Source organism: Myiozetetes cayanensis, unplaced genomic scaffold, assembly GCF_022539395.1.
Source record: "Myiozetetes cayanensis isolate MyiCay16 unplaced genomic scaffold, myiCay2020 scf17, whole genome shotgun sequence".
In the NCBI taxonomy this organism is placed as follows: Eukaryota; Metazoa; Chordata; class Aves; order Passeriformes; family Tyrannidae; genus Myiozetetes; species Myiozetetes cayanensis.
The window spans coordinates 1,667,591-1,688,530 of record NW_026087378.1 but is presented as its reverse complement, the minus strand read 5'-3'; the positions used below and the strand labels follow the sequence as shown (position 1 = coordinate 1,688,530).

General features: G+C 40.5%; 1 protein-coding gene across 2 annotated transcripts in view; it reads right to left on the bottom strand.

Annotated features, from left to right (window-relative positions):
• Positions 1-20,940, bottom strand: part of SLIT3 (slit guidance ligand 3) — a 472,700-nt gene that overhangs the window by 211,144 nt on the left and 240,616 nt on the right. The gene's annotated exons all lie outside the window — the stretch shown is intronic.

Genomic DNA, 20,940 nt, shown 5'->3' with positions numbered 1-20,940 from the left:
AAAAAAAGGGGAAAAAAGGGCCAGTATTTCAGAACAGGAGGCACATACATTTCCCTGAGGAACAGGTGACACCGCTCCTATTTCTCCATTGCTGCCTTCTGAACAGAGCACTCACACACACAGAGCGTAAGTCACAGATCAGCTGCTCCAGGCTTACAGGGAAATTTAAAACATGGTCTTGGCCAGCAGAAGCCTTGATTCAGATTTAAATGCCACCTCTAGTTGTCAGCACTCATAGCCATTCCAGAAAAAGTTTTCCTGAAGATTACAAACAGGATGTTACGTACATTGAGGTGCAATGTACTGGTGGCAAAGGGTCAGATGCCAAAAACTCAGGTTTAAGGCAATTTTAAAATGGACAAAATCACTTTTCCTACCTCCATTTACTCCTCTCTTTTGAAGGAATAGAGCTCTAAGCTCAGATCTTACCTAAAACTACCAAATGATTCAACTGCCTCTGAAGAAAACAGTGTTCTCATGCTGAAAAATGAGCCACTGTGTTTAAAAGAGGCTGAAGGGTGAATGAAACCACAGTCACTGAGCTGTGTGAAACAGCCACGCAGTGGCACCTCACAAGAGATACAAGCCAAGGCATAAATAAATAAACACCACCAGACCCTGAACTTCCAAGTTTTGCTAAGTGACATGGATAACGAACTCCAATTTGGGTGAAAGTGAAATTTGGGTTAAATGCCAAACCTCTCACGGATCACACACAAAGAACTGGACTTGGTGACGTGTCCAGAGCAGGTCCTTGCTCCAACGTCAGGGAGCTGAGATCCCAGCCTGGGAAACCCAGCAGCTCCCTGTGATTGAATTATCATCCCTGACCTCACCTAAGAGGCTCCAGGGATCCCAGATCTCCATGACAGGCAATTAGCAACCAGACAATGCGAACAGATAACAAAGAGCAATACCAGAAGACCTCAGAGAAGGGAGCAAAGCACTCAAGCAAGGAAAATACTGAATGGGCAAATGGGATTTAGGTGGAGTGTGACACAGACAAATGCTTATAAACAATGCAAGAATTTATAAAACCATTCAGAGGAAAAAGCATCTTTCACAGAGTAAAGCTATAACACATAAAGCCACACGTATTATGATCTGCCTCTAAGCAGGGCTCAATACCAACTCTCAGTTTTTATTAAAAAGCAGGAAAATTATGTGACTACATTGTATGCAACGGATTGATCACTGTCAAGCTTAAAATTGATGTTTCTTTAAAAAAACAAAACAACTTGGATACAAATCACCTTTCTAAGAAATGAGGAATGTGTCCTAATGGATTTATATCACAGGAGAGTCTAAGGCTTGGCCAAGACACCACTTTAAATGTCTAAAACATTTCCCTGACAGATTTAACTCCAGCTTATCCATCTAGACTTGTGCATTATCTATCTTACACCAGAGTTAAATTTACAACAATATTCATAAGGAATAGGGTTTTACAATGTTGATATTCTTTTGCCACTTGAAATAATCCTTTAAATACTGAGCCCTGAAGGTTTTGCTCACAACCATAAGGAATATTTAATTTTTGAAATGCATTTGAGAGACAAAAATCCCCAGCAACAAAGCTGATGTAATTGTTACCATGCTACTAGTTTTAAGATTTTTTTTTAAAACATAAAACTATTCTAAAATATGAAAGAATTCAAGTCATGCAGGGTGAAATTTTCCAAAACTGAAATAATCTCATCTTTTATTAACATTACTAATCAGTTAGTGTTTAAAACCCTGCATTTATATTAGTAGCAAGGTTTCCTCACAGTACACCAACTAACCTGTGCCTATATAAGAGCTTTCAGTATTTTTTCTCCAGTTAGCCACACTCACATTCGTGAAGAAGAAGCCCTTCAAGCACCAACATTTCACAATAATGAACTATATAAGCAGTGTTTTGTACCTTATTCAGTGAGGGATATTTTTTTTTCCCATTTTTAAACACTACCAAGGCTACTACAGAGCTCAAGTGCTAATCTATTGTTTAATTATACTCTGGCAGTAGTTAAATCACTATAACCTCTTTCTATATTTTGCCCAAAATCTAGTTAAATACTTAAATAAAAGCCTGCATTAACAATTATCATAATAAATACTGTTCAGGTTTCTTTGCTTCTCACATTTCGTATGTTTAGCATAAAAAAGCAGCATTATAATAGTTGCATATTTAAGAAGGTTCTGCAGTTACAGGTACAAAATTACTGTTATAGATTATATCTACTGTTGTAGATCTGAAATTAGGCAAGAGCCATTACCTCATTAATAAAAGACTTGCATTTTTAACCAGAAATATCCATATTAAAAGTATTGTAGCACTAAAGCATTTAAAGAATTGTCAACAGCCATTTCACAGGAAGGCAAATTCACTGTAACTTATTAGAGAATCATTGTTAGAAAAAGAATTAATTTTGTTAATTATATCTCCAAAATAATGATGAATGAAATCATTCTGCCCACTCTGCTTGGGCATCATTTTTCCCAAGCCTTTTCCATTTCATTTCTAATACAGACTGCTGGGTCTCTGCCATCCCTTTCCTGTAAAGTTTACACTATAATACCTAAGCTCTTCAATAACCTGTAAGAATTAGATACACTCTATAACATTTAATGTCCTAACGTAACTTAAAGAATATTAAAACCTCAAAGGAAAGTGACACCAACACATCTGTGTAAAACTTTTCACATACCAATCTAAAGTCCTTATCCTCAAATTAATTGATAAGGAAGTCCCAATAAATGAGAGAAGATGGTTCTTTTAAGTAGTATTAAATTCAATGACACTAAAATAATATGAAGTTCTTTCAAAGTGGCTTTTAATGCATTTTTTCACATTTAATTTTTTATTCTTTATTGATGCCTCATTAAAATCATTCTATAAGAGCTTGCTTATATTAGAAAATTAAAAAAATTGATACAGCTGCTGTGATCAAGCTACAGTCTCTCCCTCCGAGACTTCTACACGTGTTCCAGAATTGCTTTTTTGTTGCTTTGGTTTTGCCAAAAGCCACGGTTGAGGTTTTGTGCAGAAACAGCCCCTCTGCCTGAAAAAACTGGGCACAGTCACATTCTTCAGTTTTCACACCCGACCTCTGCTGCCAGGTTGTTAAATTCAAAGAGGGAGGGATACCGGATTTGAAGGGGAAGAGCTGCTTATAAATAATTATTCTGTAGACTATTCAGAAGTATTAAATATTTACTCTGAGTGTTTGTACTACATAAACTTACAAATCAAAATGCTGCTGTCAAAAACCAGCCATCACATCAGCTTAAAGCAAAACCCGAGCGGCAAACATGGAACTGCTCCTGCCACTTCCCACAAGGACAAATACACACGAACCCCCAAGATTTCCTTTCAGCATCAGGTGCTTTAGAACAATTTTTTTTCCCCCTTTTTTAAACTCTCTCTGGTTGCTGATGTAACAAATAGTGCATACCAAGCACAGAAATGGCTGTCTCCATAGCAATTGGGGCAGGTTTTGTGGTTTCCTTAGTTACTCTTGACTGATAACCATCTGTTGTTCTCCTCTGCCATAGCCCCAAAGGGGAAAAGGGGAAGAAACGAGGGAGATAAAATGGGTGTTCAAGAACACAAGAGTTATTTACTATGGTGGTTTTTACACTTTTAGAAGGTTTGGACTTCCTTACATTTTTATCTGTTGTTGTTTTCAGTTCACAAGTATCAAATACCAAATGTAAAGAAAAGTTCTAGCTCCGAACTGTTACTAATCAGTTACCTTATTAATAGGAAATCATAATAGGGAATCAGACTAGGAATATTAATAGGGAATCATATCGTTAGGGACATGACTATGAAACTGGAAAATCATATAGAGCACTTGTATAGAAAAAAAAATCAGATATTAAATCGAAATTTAGTAGAAATTTGTAATGTACCAAGAGAGGTGGAGAAGGTGCAGGTGGTTACACCCACTCATCCCAGGTGGAATGGGATCACTAAGGAAGTGGTACCTTCCACCTCTGCCTTGCAGCAATTCCTGACCTCTGTTTACACATTTGTGCCTGTTGTTTCTATCAAACCTTGAGCCTCTTCCTTCCCCTCCTGGGAGGGGGAAGGGAGACCCAGGCACAGTGAATCCACAGGGCACAGTGAATCCACCTGTGCCTTGAGAACACCAGTGAACCTCGCCCCACTGCCCAAGGCACGAGGCAAGACGTGCTCTGTGAGCAAGGGCAGTGTTTTCACAGGCTCAGGTACCATCAAGGCATCACTTCTGTGGAACTAACAGCACATAAGCCGTGCTCATTTTTGAAGGCAAAACAAATAAGCCCCCCCAGGCGAGCTGTTCCAGCCGATCAATGCGGCGGCATCAGCCGGGATTTGGGTTTTCTTCTTGAAAATGATTCCGTGCGTATGTTCCGTGTCGTAACAAATTCATTACACAACCAAAACCTAGAAACAAAAAGGAAGACACAGAATGCTTCATCCCTTCCTGGTAAAAACTGTATCAGCTCACAGTTGTCAGAGACAGACAACATTTGTTTGGAGCTACCAGTGTTTCTAAGATGGGCTCACAGGGGTGCAAAGACTCTCTGGAAGGGATGCAAGGCAGGGTTAGTACCCTTCTGGTTCTGCCCACAGCACGGGAGAGGAGATGTTCTGCACATGGATGACGTTCCTGCTGCTCTGAGGACACCACTGCAGGGCTTCCCCGGGAATGCCCATGAGCCCAGCTCTGCCAAGGGCTGTGCAGAGCTCCCCAGGAGTCCCCAGGCTGGTTCTTTAACAGGGTTGCTTAGCAAAGTGTCTTAATTTTGGTGTTTCACTGTTTACACATTTTTATTATTAATAATTTGTAAAAATCAGGTTTGAGAGGAAAATTTGGTCTCTCCTGCCTTTGAGAGGCTTCGACTTGATCAGCAAACCTGAGAATGACATGAGGAGCAGAGGCTGTGGAGGAGAATGAATGGAACTCTGGGCAGCCCGGCCTCCAGCAGTGCCTGTTTTACACGGTTAGGGAGATGACAGAGCAAAAAGAAATCTGGACATTTGATCTCCAGACATCTGTCCCCTCTGAAACCCCACAGTACATTAGATTAATTCTATCACCCCCAGTCATACAATGCCTTGAGATATGTATTTTCTAGCCCTTAAGACACAAATTAGGAGGAAATAATACCAAACCAGTAAATGCTGTGAGTGAAGTCACGGCACAGTGTCAGCCTTGCTGCATGGCTGGTAAATTTGGGCAAACCAGTAGATTTTTGTAATTTGGTTACTTTTTTTTGTTAACTATAAAATTAATATGAAGACTGTGGATGAATATAAGCTTGCACTTATAAATGGTAGCTTCTTAGTATAACACACCTACAAATTTTCAACTGGATCCTGGTTTATCAGATTGTTTAAAACAAACAAACAAACAAGTTAAAGCTAAAGAAGGAAGTACAGTTCTGAATATCTCAGTGCCCCATTTTGGAGATTTTTTTTTTTTTAATAGGGTTCTATTCAACTCCTCCACATTTAAGAGATGGTAAAATATTAACTATATCCCACAGCCACCAGAGCATAGTTAAATAGTACTACATATTTCAAGATGCTGCATTAGTTTTAGATAACTCTGGTAAGGGTTTCCAGTACTGATCATGCTTAGCACAGGTTCAGAAGCTTTTCTAAGGGCTTTCAAAGCAGGCCACTCCATCTTTAACACAGCTGTGGGCTCTGATTTTAGGAGAGCAAGTGGCACTCCAGATGATTAGAGGTGAGGGCTGTACAGCTGTGCTTCCAGGTTTTTTGGTTTGTTTTCCCCCTTTTCTCCAATACTGATCAGGCCAACAGCAGCTTGCTTTTGAAACATGGAATTCATGTCATTCTAGTGGTTTCTGCTGTAAAACTGGCCACTGAAAAATAATAATTAATAAAAAATCCCAAACAAACAGAAGTGTTTTAATTACTTTAAGACAAGGAGTCATTTGGCTTAGTTAAAGCTTTGTGTCATTCATTGGTGACCTGAGTATTATCAGAGGTTTTGTTTTGAACACACAAATGCTCCTAAATGACATACAGCTCCAAATTCTGACTCCTCATCCTGTTTGTCTGCTTTGCAGGTACATAATTTCTCAGGCCAGCTGAGAAAGAGCAGCAGACCCAAGTACATCATATAACCACACTCCTGTGCTGTTCTCCTCTTACTCACAGAAAACAAGACTGGCAAAACATTTGAAATTTGTTTCCAGTGGTTGCTCCAATGCATATGCAATGCCATGACCCTCTGATTTTAAGTCTTTCTATTTGTCATTTCTTAGCATCACATCTCATTTTGCAAGTCAGATCTGTGGCTGACTTGTAATCAATACTAGATAAGCATATGGGTGAGTTTAGATGAGTCGGTGCTAAGGGTGGGAGAGAGACATCAGAATTCAGTCTGAACCTTCTGAGCTTTTAAGGCATTTACATCAAACTTCATTCTCACTGCTCAAGGCAGTGAATTCAAATTCCCCATCCACATTCCCACTGGAATTACTTCTTACAGTCTGACTCTATGCCTCATTGCCACAAATTTGCTTGTTCTCCTACATGATTTCAAACAAATAAGTTAACATAATATGTGCTTTGGATTTCTGCATTATCCACTTCTGCCACAAAAACTTCACTGAAAGGGTGAGTTCTTGCTCTGCACTTCTATCTACTTATTTATATTTGTACTAAGTTCATAAAAATACTACTCTGCACTTCTCTGGGCACTCACTGTGCTTATATATGTAACTTGGGTAGTTACCTATACATGCACTTAGATATTCCTTACTTCTACATAAGGAAATAATACTCCCATTACTGACCAGAGCAAGAAGGGTTTGGAAAGAATAACTAGTTTCTAGACAGGAAAAAAAAGAATTAAGAACCTGAAAGAAAAGTCAATCAAAAGAAAACCCAGAAAAGATTTTAAGAACCAAAAATAAATCAATTACCTGATAGATTAAATGGGAATTAAAAATAATCCTCTTAGTTATCTGGGCACCAAGTAATTGCATCCATTTTTAAATACTTTGCTATGGAATTAACAGCAAACTGGATTGCAGTTGACAAAAAAGAAAAAAAAAAAAGCCATTTTGCTTCAGTGTTCTCCAGCCAGCTAAACTCACGTCATCTGTGAAACGTTTGTCACCCAGGGTAAGGACAGCAAATCCATCCTGCAGATTTATGTTTACAAGCATTTTGGAACAAATGTTCCCACTTGAACGCCCATATGAACCATAAGCACCCAATATGTTTGGATCCCTACGTTCAGTTTTTGTTCGCAGATCTTCAGCTCTCTGAACAATGTTTTACCAAACCAATGTGGCACCACCACGTACCCTTCAAGAACGGGACACGGAGCATATGTGACAGCTCTTGTGCATATTCACCAGGGAGTTTCTTTCCACCTACATGAAAGCATAGGTCTATTTTTTTTTTTAATTCATAAAAGCAAATGGCATCCATCTATTTTTGCCATTCATGTGATGGTTGTTGCATTTGAGTCCCTCACCCTTTAACATATTTATTCCTCCACCCCACAGATGCTCAGCTGTCAGCAGTGTCATCAGGAACTGAACGTGTCCCTTCTAGTTCCACTAAACTACATAATTTCCAATTTAAAATACTCTTCCCTGGCCTTGGGACATGTAAATACCAATCTAAAAGACAGAACAGGGAGAGTTTACACCAAAAGTGCTGACCACCTCTCACTGCAACACTTATTGATGATGTTACTATTGTCACAAAGTGCATTTATTAAGATACAGGTGAAACACATAGAACAGCACTAGTGTTTTATTGAACTGCAGTGCCCGAAAGTAAAAACATCATCAAAAGCCTACTGATAGCTTGATATCCTCACAAAAACTTAATTCTTGGGGAGAACTGAAAAGCAGGCTAACAGGTGGAGAAGCCTGTTTTTCAGCTTTCCCTCTGGATCACTAATCACCTGGAGACATTAAGTGTTAGACAAGGAATAACTTGACTGTGGATCTGAAGCTTCACAGTTCAGAAATCCAAGTACCAAGGGACAACCATAATCTCCAAGACAACAGACATTGCAAAAACAGGATGATAGGTCACCTCCAAAGGAATTTATTCCATCTTACAGGAGACTTGAGTAACTCAGAAGTCTGAATTTATCTATAAATGCAGGACTTGTAACGAACAGAAATGTGAATTATTCCATTAAAAAAGGGTAAAAACAGCATCATGAAATAACTGCATGCCCAATTTAAAAACAAAAATATAGATATAGGTAGAAGACAGCTTACTATTAGAAATATGGTTAGTATTATTAAATAATTTTTGCACCTTACATCTGACATCAACAGGAAATATTGCAGAGGCAGGTTTATATGCAGAATTTCTTAGAAGTTATAGGCTTCAATATTTTTCTCAGTAAGTTGCTATTTCTTTTAAAATTATTTCCTTAAAAGATTTAAAAAGGAAATATTTTAACATCAACCTTCAGGTCACCTTAGACATTGTGATTTCTTAAATCCAAATGCTTATATATCTGAACTGGTAATTCACTTAAACTACTTACTTAGATTCATTCATTTACTTACTGACCACTGAATAACGATTCTACAAGACACACAAAATTGAAGCCATTAACAAAGGAACTTAAAAATTAACTTAATCCATACGGCCTTGACATTTCCTTGCTAGGTGGCATACTTTGATTAGTATTTTTTCCCTGACATTAGTCCATAAAAACACTCGTAGCAGAGACAGCTGCCAGGATCGTCATGCCAAAAAGGCAGTCGTGTGCAAGAAAACTTGCCCTCCCTGGTAGGATTAGGCAGCAAGTCTGGCTCACAAGAGCACACCAGTTACCTTACCTGACCCTTTACACCAAACCTCAAACATCTATTTCCCTCTGAGCTGTGAGAGCGCTGAAATAAAACGGCCCGAGAAAAGCCCGGCCCTGAAGTTTTCTCCCTGGCAATCGAAGCAACAACTGTTTTGTAAGTAGGTAAAGCGGATACCTGCGCCACTGGCTTCACGGGACATTTCTCCCATCCTTCTCAGGCTGAGAGAGCTGCTTATTGCCCAACTTACTGCAAAGGGTTTGCTGCTCCCCCACCCCACCCGCCGCAACATTAACCCTTAATTACGCTTTCAGCTGCTCCTCATCAAGGGAGGGAGAGCACCACATCTCTGAAACGCAACGAGAGCTCAAGGCAGAGAGAGCTAAAATCCGAGCAAAATAAAAATCCATCCCCAACCACAAACCCCCGCTAAAACGCTTCAGATCATTGTGAGCCCTCCCCCTTCCCCACTCAGTGAATCACTCCAGGCAAACCACTTGACCTCCTGGCAGCATCTTCCCTGTAAGGCTGGGTTTAAAAGCAGGACCTAATCAATAGCTGTTGCTGCTTATGACCTGAGTTTAAGCATATAAATGAAATACAAAATAAAGCGGGTTCAAGGGTGAAACTCGCAAACAGGGGCTACTGAGGGGTCACAAAAGAAAGTAGAAGGAAGAAATAAAAAAGGGGAAAAAAAAAATCAATCTCATTTCTAAAGGTAATTTTCACACCAAAAAGCTCCATTTCCCACCCCACGTCATGACAAGCAATTTCTAATATGCAGGACAGAGCCTTGTTTCGCTGTCCTGAGAAGCAGGGTGGGGGCTCCTATGCTGGGTAGCTGGAAAAGCAGCAAGAACTGCTTACAGGGACCTTAATGCAAACCATTTGCCTGAAGATTTCTTGTTCCCCACACCACAGTTTTATACAGCCCATTAGCTCCTTAAATTCTAGGGTTTAGGGGCTTGGGTTTGTTGTTTTTTTGTTTGGTTTTTAAAGCATCATTCTATATTCCAGTACTAACATATTATGACTGCCTCATAAACAACTGGTGATTGACAGGATTTTGATGTAGACTTTACATACAGAAATTATTTTGATCATTCAAGCAAGTCTTATGTTCCTTCAAGAGAACAACACAGGAATCCTCACGTTCCCCAGTAAAACAGGAGAAAGGAAGAAGAATACTAAGTGTGAAAATGCACCTCAGACAAGCTGTGTACAGATATCTCACAGTGTTACTGTACTACTGCTCAATGAGTTGGAAAAATAACTCCAAAAAGAGCTTTCTAAAAAAACAAACCACAAAAGACTGGAGCAGAGGTTACTTCCCCATGAAGATAGAATGCTCTTGTTTCTTTCTTTGACATTTATGGGACTACTAAAGGGTAAACAAAAGCAAAATTAGATCCCACAGGCTTTTGGTAGGGGGAAAAAAAAAGCGGAGGAAAATGATATTCCATAGCAGAAATCAGTTGAACAAATGAGACCATCATCTCACAGCCCTTTTCTATTGCTGCTCTCACACTCTCCCTGTGTCATCTGGTCTTAAACAAAAGGGATTTATTTTTGCCTACCTCAAAACTATTATACTAAAGCCATTCTCAGATTTGCACCTAGATAATCAACTTTACACTATTTCTATTAATCTCATAACATATATTTGAGTGCCTGAGAATCCCTCTGTGCTTTGCTCAGGCTTAGATCCTTATTTTATACTGGAAGAAAACATTGCAGCTCCAAGCACAAACACTGTGTTGGTTTTTTTTTTAATAAAATTAGGATCCTCCACAGGATCTTCTTAATATCCATGTAGGATTTACATGATCTGAGCTTCTTCTGAGGAAATTTTCAAATGATGCTGCGATGTAGCTGTTTAAAAGGACTGTACAAACACGGTGAGCATATGTTCATATAAAACCAACCTGTGATACAAGGACTGTAAAATACAATTATCCCATTACAGTTTAATCCTATTTTTTTTCCTCCAAAAATGTTTTCCTTTCAAGGCATAACAATTTTGAGTTGAAGTGAAGTGCAGGTGGCTTCGTTCTCCTACAGCCACTCCATCTCAGGGAGCCACCCAACTGCGAAGCCGTGGAACAGACTGAATCATTGAATGGGAAACAAAATCGTTCCCTTCTGGGCTCTAAATGTGGCAAGAAACTACCCAGGCTTCATCATGATTGTTGTTTTAAATACCCAGCTCTGCTCTCACACAGAAAGCTGCAGCTGAGTTGAGGGCTGGGGTCAAGAAGGGGGGACATCCATCTCGGTTCGTGGTCGAGGAAGAGTGCTACAGGAAATCCAGTCTCCCAATCAATTACTGAAATTAATTTTCGAGCCCAATTCATTGCCTTCTGGGAAAACAAGGATCCATTTACTTACCTGTTTCGCAGTAGTGTTTGCATCGCTTTTTTAAATGAAGATGGATTAAAAATAATAATAGTGTTCCCCAGAAAAGCGATGCAGTAAATTAAGAACCGAGGACATTTTACTCATAGAATTACAGAATGGGTTGGGTTGGAATGGACCTTAAAGATCATCTAGTTCCAACCCTCTGCCATAGGCAGGACCCCTTTAAAAGCTACAGCAAATCCAGGCACACTGTTGCCTATTTACAAAATGAAACATCAAAACTTAATCCCAGTGAAATGGTAAAACAACTGAGGATCCCAGAAATCCACAGTGTCCCTGCCTGGAAAGCCAAAACCCATATTGGCTCTTCAAAGTAATTTCTGAGCAGCAGGTCATCTCCAGTGGGTACAGAGCTGGTCCTCTCTAACAGACATGTGTTGCACTGACCAAAAAGCCAAAATGAAACACAGGGGGAGAGAAAGAAAGGGAGGGAAAAAAAAAAAAAAAGACAACTCAAGCTATGGTTTTAACTTTGTCCAGCTGGGAAGGTCAAGAGGAGAAGGCAAACTTTGTTCTGCTGGTGGACAGTATTTACAGCCCCCCTTTAGCCATGGAGTCTGCACTAAAATGATATTGCTGGGCTGTTTTGGCTACAGACTGCACACACTGACCCCTCCGTGCCCAGCACAGCACCGGAATCATTCCATACAAAAGGTTTGCATTAAATGTAATGAAGCAAATGACAAAATCAATAAACCTGGAATGGTGAGGCTATCATAAAAATGATGTAAATTCAGAGTTCACAGTGGTTATGAAGCTATTTAGATTCATAATTAAAACCAGAACTGTCTCTTTTTTTCAGAATAAAAGTTCCTCTTGACAATCACAGATGGATGCTGCAGGAAATCTTCAGCAAATGTATTCAGAATTAAGGTATGGCACAAAGACAGCATAAATTATACAAAGACAAACTGTAGGCACAGGTTAACCTAAACACATACGTAATAAAGAAAATTTGATTTCCATACTTCTTCAACTGATGTCGCATCCCATTTTAATCAAGTTTTATATCAAAAGGACAGTAAGAATACCACACAGCCTGTTTTAAAATCGAGGTATTTTCTGGAGTTTGTTTCTGTCAAAGAGACTCTTGTAAGACTGTTAAAACAGAAAAGGGCCAAATCTGCTATTCATTACTGTCCCTACAACAGCAGGGCTGCAGCCTGAGTGCTGCACCAAAACGTAGCTGTGCTTTATTAGGGTAAAAGAATAACGAGCCTAGAAAGCACAGAGCAGAGCCCTGAGAACTAAGTAAGCAGATAAATAATCTCTGGAAATAGCAACAGTCACCCTGGCTTTTTGTAGCAGATTTCAAACCCCAGATAAAAGATCCCATTCAAACTTAGGGGGGAAGTTTTCTTATACCAAGCTCTGGACCTGGAGCTTGTGGTGTCATTTAAAAATTTCCCCCATTGTTACATTTAAGCAAGTAAATTATGTTCAACTTAAATCTCCAGACTCATAGATTTTACTTTTTTTTCACCTAATCAAACAGAAAATTTCAAAGTGATCATCAAACCTGGGGTTCTCACACCCAAATACTGAACTTTTTCAGTCTCCTGTGCAAACAATTCACGTCACTGTGCCAGATGTGCCGTGTTCCTGATGGGACATGGCACATCCATGTCCCTCTTCCAAAGCCCCACTGATGACCAGCCTACAGAGCTACATTGCTCGTGGTTGCTCCCTCTTAGGCAGGAAAAGGCAATAAATTATGCAAAATAAAATCACAGGGAAGATCACAACAGAATTTGAAGGAGATGGAAGGGATGATTTGGGTCTTTGTGGTGTACTTCATCTTTCTTGTCCTCAGTATTAGGATTTTAGCATATAAACAATTAAAGTACAGCCTTTAAAGAATGCTTCAGATGCATCTCCAGAAAAGGAAATAATAACTGGTATTTATGCTTGTCTTACACCTAAAATAAATATTTTTAAAATCTACAGTTTGCCCAAAAATTTATATTGGAACCAACATATACAGAATAGAGAAATTGAGTAAATCAATATTATGTATAACCTTATTACAGAGGTAGAAAGCTGTGACTGACATCAGACAGACAAAAATTTAAAAAATATTAAATGCCAGCAAACATACATCCTCCACTACAACACAGTGCTGGCTCATGTACTTCTATTTTATAGGTAGAACACACTTAAGAGGTATTTCAGCTTTTATTTATCTGACATTTTACTCAGGGGAAAGCGAACTTTACAGTGAGGAAATCTGTTTCTCGGGAGTGATGGTTCAGCTTTTAATAAGTTGCCAGTGACAGATCCCTTGTGGCTACTTGAGCCCACAACTACAGGCATCCATGAAACAAATACTTCCTGAAATGCAAGTGGACAGGGGAACAGAGCAGACATCCACTCTACTTAATGCAGATGTTTTCATTTAAAAAAAAAAAAAAAAAAAAAAAAAGGGAAGAAAAAAAAATCAGTGGTGCATTTTCAATCTGTGCAATCAATCTCAAGAGAAGTACAAGTCGTAGTTTAGCACATTCAACAGATTTAAGATCGTTTTGTGCTGGTTTAGTCCACCTTGTGTTTTATTTATTAGAAAAGGATATGGGAAAGGGGATTACAAAACCCAAAAAGTGTTTAAAAAAGGCAAGTGTAGTCTAATCACACTACCAAATACCACATAGGTTTAAATACTTCATGAAATGGCTTTGGGGTTTTCCAGTACTTCTCATGTGTGCTGCAGAATTTGCAGGTTATTAGTCTGTACGTGTCTGTTCTGTTGCTCCCTGATGCAGATGGGACCATCCCAGGTTGTTCAGGAGCAATGCAAGGAAGCAGCATTCCCAGTGGCAGCTCTGCTCATAAAATACTGGATCAAATCCTGCAGTTGACCATGTGAATCACAGGATCACAGACTCTCATAATTTGGTGTGGAAGGGTCTAAAGCTCATCTTGTTCCACCCCCTGCCATGGGCAGGGACACCTTCCACCAGCCCAGGTTGCTCCAAGCCCCATCCAACCTGGCCTTGGACACTTCCAGGGATGGGGCAGCCACAGCTTCTCTGGGCAACCTGTGCCAGGGCCTGCCCATCCTCACAGGGAAGATTTTCTCCCTAATATCCCATCTAAACCTGCTCTCTGTCAGTTTAAAGCCACTCCCCTTTGTCCTATCACCACATGCCCTTGTAAAAGGTCCCCTGCAGAGCTGATATAACACTACTGCCAAACATTTGCAAAAATGCACTATCAAGCCTGAAACTGCTCCCTCCCTAGCGAGATCACTGCTGAACTGGCATCTCTCAGCACCAGTGCACAATGCAGAAATCCTACGAAACCTTCTTCCCACTAAGGTAATTTTGAATAATGCCTACTCCTCATGATGTTAAAAGAGATTCATGCAGAAGTTTCAGTGTTGCAATGACACTTGAAATGCACGGTGTTTCATGGCAGTTCTGATAAACTGGCAGAGAGCACAGTTATTCAGAAGGCACTGCCTCTGTGTATCACATTCCAGCAAAATGCAGAATTAACTTCTCATTCAAGAGCCCTCGCTCACCCTCAGCCATCCTGCACAGGCTCTCCTGGCAGGGAAGGGATACCAGGATGGCTCTCTCTGAAAGCAGGGCACACACCCCTGTGTCCAGGATCCTGTGCTCCCACAGACCTTCAGGAAGTACAGATGGAATCTGCATCAGCTTCCCTTCCCAGCACAGCACAGACAGAGAGGAAAAAGGCTCTGCAGATTCACTGGAGGCAGAGAAGAAACCGAGATTAAAAGAATGCAGCTTCTGAATTAAATTTCACGTTTTCATCTCTCTGTTCCTAACAGGCTCTCCCTCGGCTACGGCTGCAGCAGATATGATGTTCCTGATGGAAACAGGGCTAGCAGGAAGCACCTTCAGCTGGGACAAAGGGAAACACAATTCCCCCCTACACCTTCTTGCCAGCCCAAAGCCCCTAAGGCACAGTGTTTAGGTTTTCTTGCTTTATTCTCTGATTTTTACTATCAGAGAGAAAAGAGGTGCTATTTAGAAAGATCAGCGCAGGCAGATTTTAAAGGTTAGTGATTCAGAACTGAATGAACAAAAACTGAAGAATGAAGAAATGATGAAACTGAATGAAGAAGACAAACCCAAGGGATGATGTACCACCAAGTGACCTCAGTCAGTAGAGCCAAGAGCAGAACAGGCAGCCAGGCAGGGCCTGCAAAGCTGGGCCATGAGTCCCAACGAAAAATGAAGCAGCCAGCTCTGTGTCTGGCCCTTCACTGTGAGGGTGTGAGGAGATGAACGTGATTGTCTCCCAAAATGTCCTCTGCTACCACTCAGAGTGTCTCTCTTGGCTGGTTTTGCACATCTCACCTCAAGTGCATCGTGCACTGTGCAGGGAACATGCATGTGCATTTCAATCAATCATATCTTTTTAATGAGTTAATTGTGAAATAGATGCTTTTTGCATTTGTTACAAGGGGTAGAACAGATGGCAAAAGCTCAAACTAATGTATTCATAAAATTAACTGACGCTGCAGGTGGTGTTTCTCCATAGAAGGTGGTAAGTGGGTAACGTGTTATTTTAATGTTATAATAATGCTGCATGACAATGAAATTTCTAGGAAAGCAAATGTGATGGCCACAGAGATCTCTCCTGAATTCATTATGGTCACTATCACAATGAAGACTAATTACAGGAGACAGAAAGGAATACACTGTTGGAATACATTGAGTGCAGCGTGAATTTATGGGGAAGGGGAAGGAAAATTATTTACAAATTTTTACGGTTGAAGTAAAATGATCTTTTCGCCCCCTAAAGAAGGAAAAAGGTTTGCCTCCAACATTTCAAACAGCTGTTTCCATACCTCTGACCTGTTTTGCCAGCTCTGAAAACACTCAAAAATACCAGCTGAGATCAAAACAACCTGAAATCTCTTCCATAACAGAAACGTATCCTTTCCTTAAATTTTCATTATTCATATTTAAAATATACTGTGCTTTTCACGCACACCACCAAATACAGACACATATTGCTCAGACCACTGAAAGATACATAAGCAAGTACACAAGCCAACAAGTGATAATCAATTCTCCTCTAGGCATTCCTTTTCTTTTATTTAAATCCAACCACTGGCTTCAGCAGACTTATTCCAGATTTTACACCAAAGGAGTGGAAAATCTGGCCAACTGTTTATCTCCCTGCTTTTGTTTTATTTTACTGCAAAGTGCAACAGCAACAGTGGATACTTTACACAAATGTCAAGAAACTAAGGGCAGGAATTTCAGAGGGGCCTGGATAATAGCTTCCCTAGAGAACCCAGACTAAAGAAGTCACTTTTTGTAGTGTAACATTTCATTAAGATCTACTGCATATTTATGTAGGGCAAACAACTCACAATCCCTTGCTTTCTGCTGGTGAAACAGCTACACACAAATCAACCATTATTTTCTTGGGTTTATTTGTTATTTTAATTTGACAGGTATGTTTAATTATTTCTATGGCTGAATGGCAAAAATTACAAATATGCTCTCCAGTGCTGGCTGTGATGGATTAAAAGAAAAAAAGTCCACAGGAACATTTCTATATTTTGTGTAGGTGAATGTAAAATAACTCTTAATGTAAAGAGCAACTTCAGCTTTTTCCAAAACCTGAATGTGCAATCTAGATGTTTAATTTTTGTAAAAGTCACATGGATCGATGCTAATAGTAGATGCATGCAGAAAAAGTTAGAGTATCTTCCAGGAAAAGCCATTTAACAAACAAGGAACTGAAACTAATAGGTACAACAATATTTTACAGTACTCTGAGAGCTCTGCTTTTTCACACTGCATAGGTAATGTAACCACTAGGAAAATAAATGTGTACTGACTCGCAGAAGTGTTAAATGTTACATATGTGCTGATGTATTCCTGCATTAAAATAAATAAATAAATAAATCTCAATGCTTCATTTCTCCCTCCAAAAGCACCTTTAGGGCTATCAAGAAGGATATTACCCACAATTTGCTAAGTGGCCCCAGGATGCCAGGAAAGCAGCTTGCAGGTCTAGTGATATGAGCTATTATCTCATGTGTGCCTGAGAAATATTTAGACAGAAATGCAATGAGCCTGGATTATCAGAACCTCTGAGCTTGTGTTTTTCTGACTCTCAATGCTAAAGAATCCAATAGCCAAAGCCTACAAGAGGGAAAAGGCAGAAGCTGAATATGTATAGAACTGAGTTCTGGTGAACCAAGAACAAGAAATGGCAACAAATCCTCACAGGAGAAGCAATAAGTGTGTCATTCCCTGTGGCTCCAGTGGTGTTCAAGTGGGGTGGCTTCTCAGCCAGGTTGGCTCCCCCTCTGCTCTGCTGCTCTGTCATTGTCCTCACACATCTGCACTGCATATTCCTCGTTCCTTTTCTGTGAATGGTTCAACTTCCTTGGCTGGGAGATTTCATAGACTCACAGAATAGTTTGGGTTAGAAGGGACTTCAAAGCTCATCCAGTCCCACCCCTTGCCATAGGCAGGGACACCTTCCACGATCCCAGGTTGCTCCAAGCCCTGTCCAACCTGGCCTTGGACATTCCCAGGGATGGGGCAGCCACAGCTTCTCTGGGCAACCTGTGCCAGGGCCTCCCCACCCTCCCAGGGAACAATTTCTCCCTAACATCAGCTCTGTACATTCCTTTTCTGGGTGTCTGGCTGCCCTCAGTAAGGTGGGTTGGGCAGGCTGTTTCAACAGCAGCTGCAGGAATGCCTCACCAGAGAAGCACTCCCCTGAATGCCAAGATGGGATACAAGCAGGGGAAACGTGCACAAATCCAAGTAGCAGCTCCATTACATGTTTATGATGGAAAGCCATGGCTGACAGTGCCGAGTTAACCCAAAGCTCAGCGAGACCCAAACCCATGTACTTTAATTCTTGGAATAAATGGGGCTAAAATCCTGCAAGAAACATTTTCTGTTCTCTAAGTACCAAGGAACAGGAATTGAATACAGGTGCACTCTGCAGGCTGGCCCTCTCTTGTCCTTCCTTCTTCAGCTCTTAGGACCGCTGGGCAGCATTTATGCATCTACTCTACAGTATGTTTGAAGTGTCAGCTTTTGCCAAATTATCTTATAAATTCACTGCTGGTAATGGACATTATGTGCTCGTGACACTTTCTAAAAGCTGTATAATTATTTCTGTATTTCAATTAGAAATGGACTCACTAATTTATTCTTTGTCTGCAGATTCTTCCTTTGATTTTGTACTCAAACAGCAGAAAACACTTCATATGAAAACAATTCATACAACAAAATTCTCCCCACTTGGGAGTTTGAAAACCTCTAATCTCTGCTTTGGCTTCATTTTGTGCAAAAACAGTGGCCTTCCTGACATTTAAAAGCTCTTCTTTAATACAGCCCTCATCCAAGCCCATTTTCCTGGGCTCACTTCTCTGCTAAAAGAATGACAAAAGATAGAGAGCTTTTACCATTTAGAGAGAAAGACAAGGTGAAAAATACCTTGAAACATAGCTTTTTATAACACCTTTTTTTTCCGCCTCTATCATCTTAACATTTACTTTTTTAAATGACAAAAATCATATTGGCACAAGCCAGTTCTGCAGCCCCGGTGCTCAGGGACACCACCAAAGACTCTCAGTGTTTTGCACACACAGCAGCACCTCTGCCCTTGATTCACCAAACTGATTTTTTTTACACTAGGGTGTTCCAGCTGGACACAGCCTGTGACTTGGTGTCACTTATGACCACGCTGGGACAGGGTAATTCTCACAGGGTTTCCAAATGGCACCCACTGTAATTTATATTGAGCCTTCAGGCTGAGTATTTCAGAGCTTGTGTCCAAAAGGAATTCATGCCCTGGCTTGGTCTGTTGCATCAACTCTGCATTCTTTCCTGAGGGAAGCTTTCCCAGCTGCTGTTAAAGACTGCATTAATCTAGAGACTTTCATCTGGTCTAGCACTTGCTGTGTCCCTGTTATAACATCTACAGAGCTATTTTTTTTTGCCATGACATCGGGACACTTTTCGTTGGACCTGGAGAATTTGAGGTCACCTTAAATGTCAAGCCACGAAAACAGAGCCCGTTCCATGCCAGCCCTTCCCTCTATGAATTTTAAATATAAATTGGAAAGGGTTGGGGAGTGTGGGAGAACGTGTAGCTTCATTTCTTACGTCTCAAAGTCTCCAAGATCCCTCACAAACGTGCTTTACAGGGTGGGAGAACTCTGAGACAGTACAATAAATCAGCAGAGCCATAACCATAGAAACAGCCAGCCCTGCTGCTCTCCCTTCAGCGTGTACGTGGCAGAGGCACCAGGCATGAGCATTGCAGGTGCTGGAACAGCTGGATGGCACCAAAAGAGGCTCATTCTCCTCCTCCATTGGCGTGGTCATCCCTGGGACTCAAGAGGGAGAGACTTGGCAGCCAAGTCTACACTTAGAATGGCAACTGGCATGTTAAAGCCACTGCTTAAAGTTTTAAGAGCTTTAAATATTAACTTGGTTCAACTCGCATCACACCCTTACAGTTATTGCTGTAGAAATTTTAATGTGTTTCCAGCAGAAAGTTGGCTCGAGGGTTTGCCATGTTTCTCTCAGCAACTCACAGGCCACCAGTCTGTGTCTGGAAACAAGAGTCACCTGCTCTAATGAACCACCCTGGGTACACGACTCACACAGTTCTTATCAAAAAAGGATGGCTACAGATGTGAGGGAAAAGTCTGCTTCTCCTGCTACTTATCTAAACAATCAGTGCTCGCGGCTCACATCAGCAATCTGTTAGACCAGTAAGCTCTGTGCTCCTGCTGAGCCAGAGGCTGGACTAGATGACCTCCAGAGGTCACTCCAAACCAGAATTATTTTATGATTCTGTGATAAATTCAGTACTCATCAGAGAACAGAAACAGTAGCTACAGGGAAGTAGTTCTGATACTGACTCTTTTACAGCAAAATAATAGATACTGCCTAACTTGACAGTCACAATTTTTTTGCTGAAGTTTTAAATCCTGACATTTATAGAGCTCCTTGTAAGCACTCCAGCCAGTCATCCCTTGATATCACCTCAGGGAAAGGAGAAACCCTGGTTCCTTCTGCACTGAGAGTGGGTGCATAAATCAAAACACCTGTGATTGTTGTGACAGCTTGCCAGAGGTGAACTCAACTCTGAATGCAAACTTTGCTATTTTAAATGAAGTCAGACAACTAACAATGAATTATAGCTGGGAAAGATAGGTTTTCTGAAACAAAACACCATCTATTGTTCCTCTAGATCACACAGTGTAAGTAAAGCTCATGCTAACATGACAAAAAAGCCACTCTTCTGTCTAAAATCCACAAATTTTTTCCTACTATAAACTATATTCTTCATATTTTCCTGTGTCTCGAAAACTAGACCTGCTCACACAGGTCCTCTGATGTTCCTCCACTGAAGAAGAGGAATATCAGGGCAAGTGGCTTCTCAAGATGGTATTCAAGTAAAAAGGCCTTTTTTTACCAGAAAAGCCAAAGTCACTCTCGAATATGCACAAAGTGAGTGACAAACCACTGAAGAAACACAAGCTTAGTGTGCTGAATGACTGCAGAAACTGCTGAGTTATATCATGTCTACAAGTGTTCAGACTCTGTATGTCCCAAAGCCTCCGAAGGAACCTGCACAGTGCTCAGAAGAAACAGAACACAGATACGTGCAAGACTTTGTACAAAAGGGCTTCCTTTTAGATCTCCTTTAGCTGATTCTTCTACTAAATAAATGTTACAGAAAACAGCTAGGACAGCCTAGCTT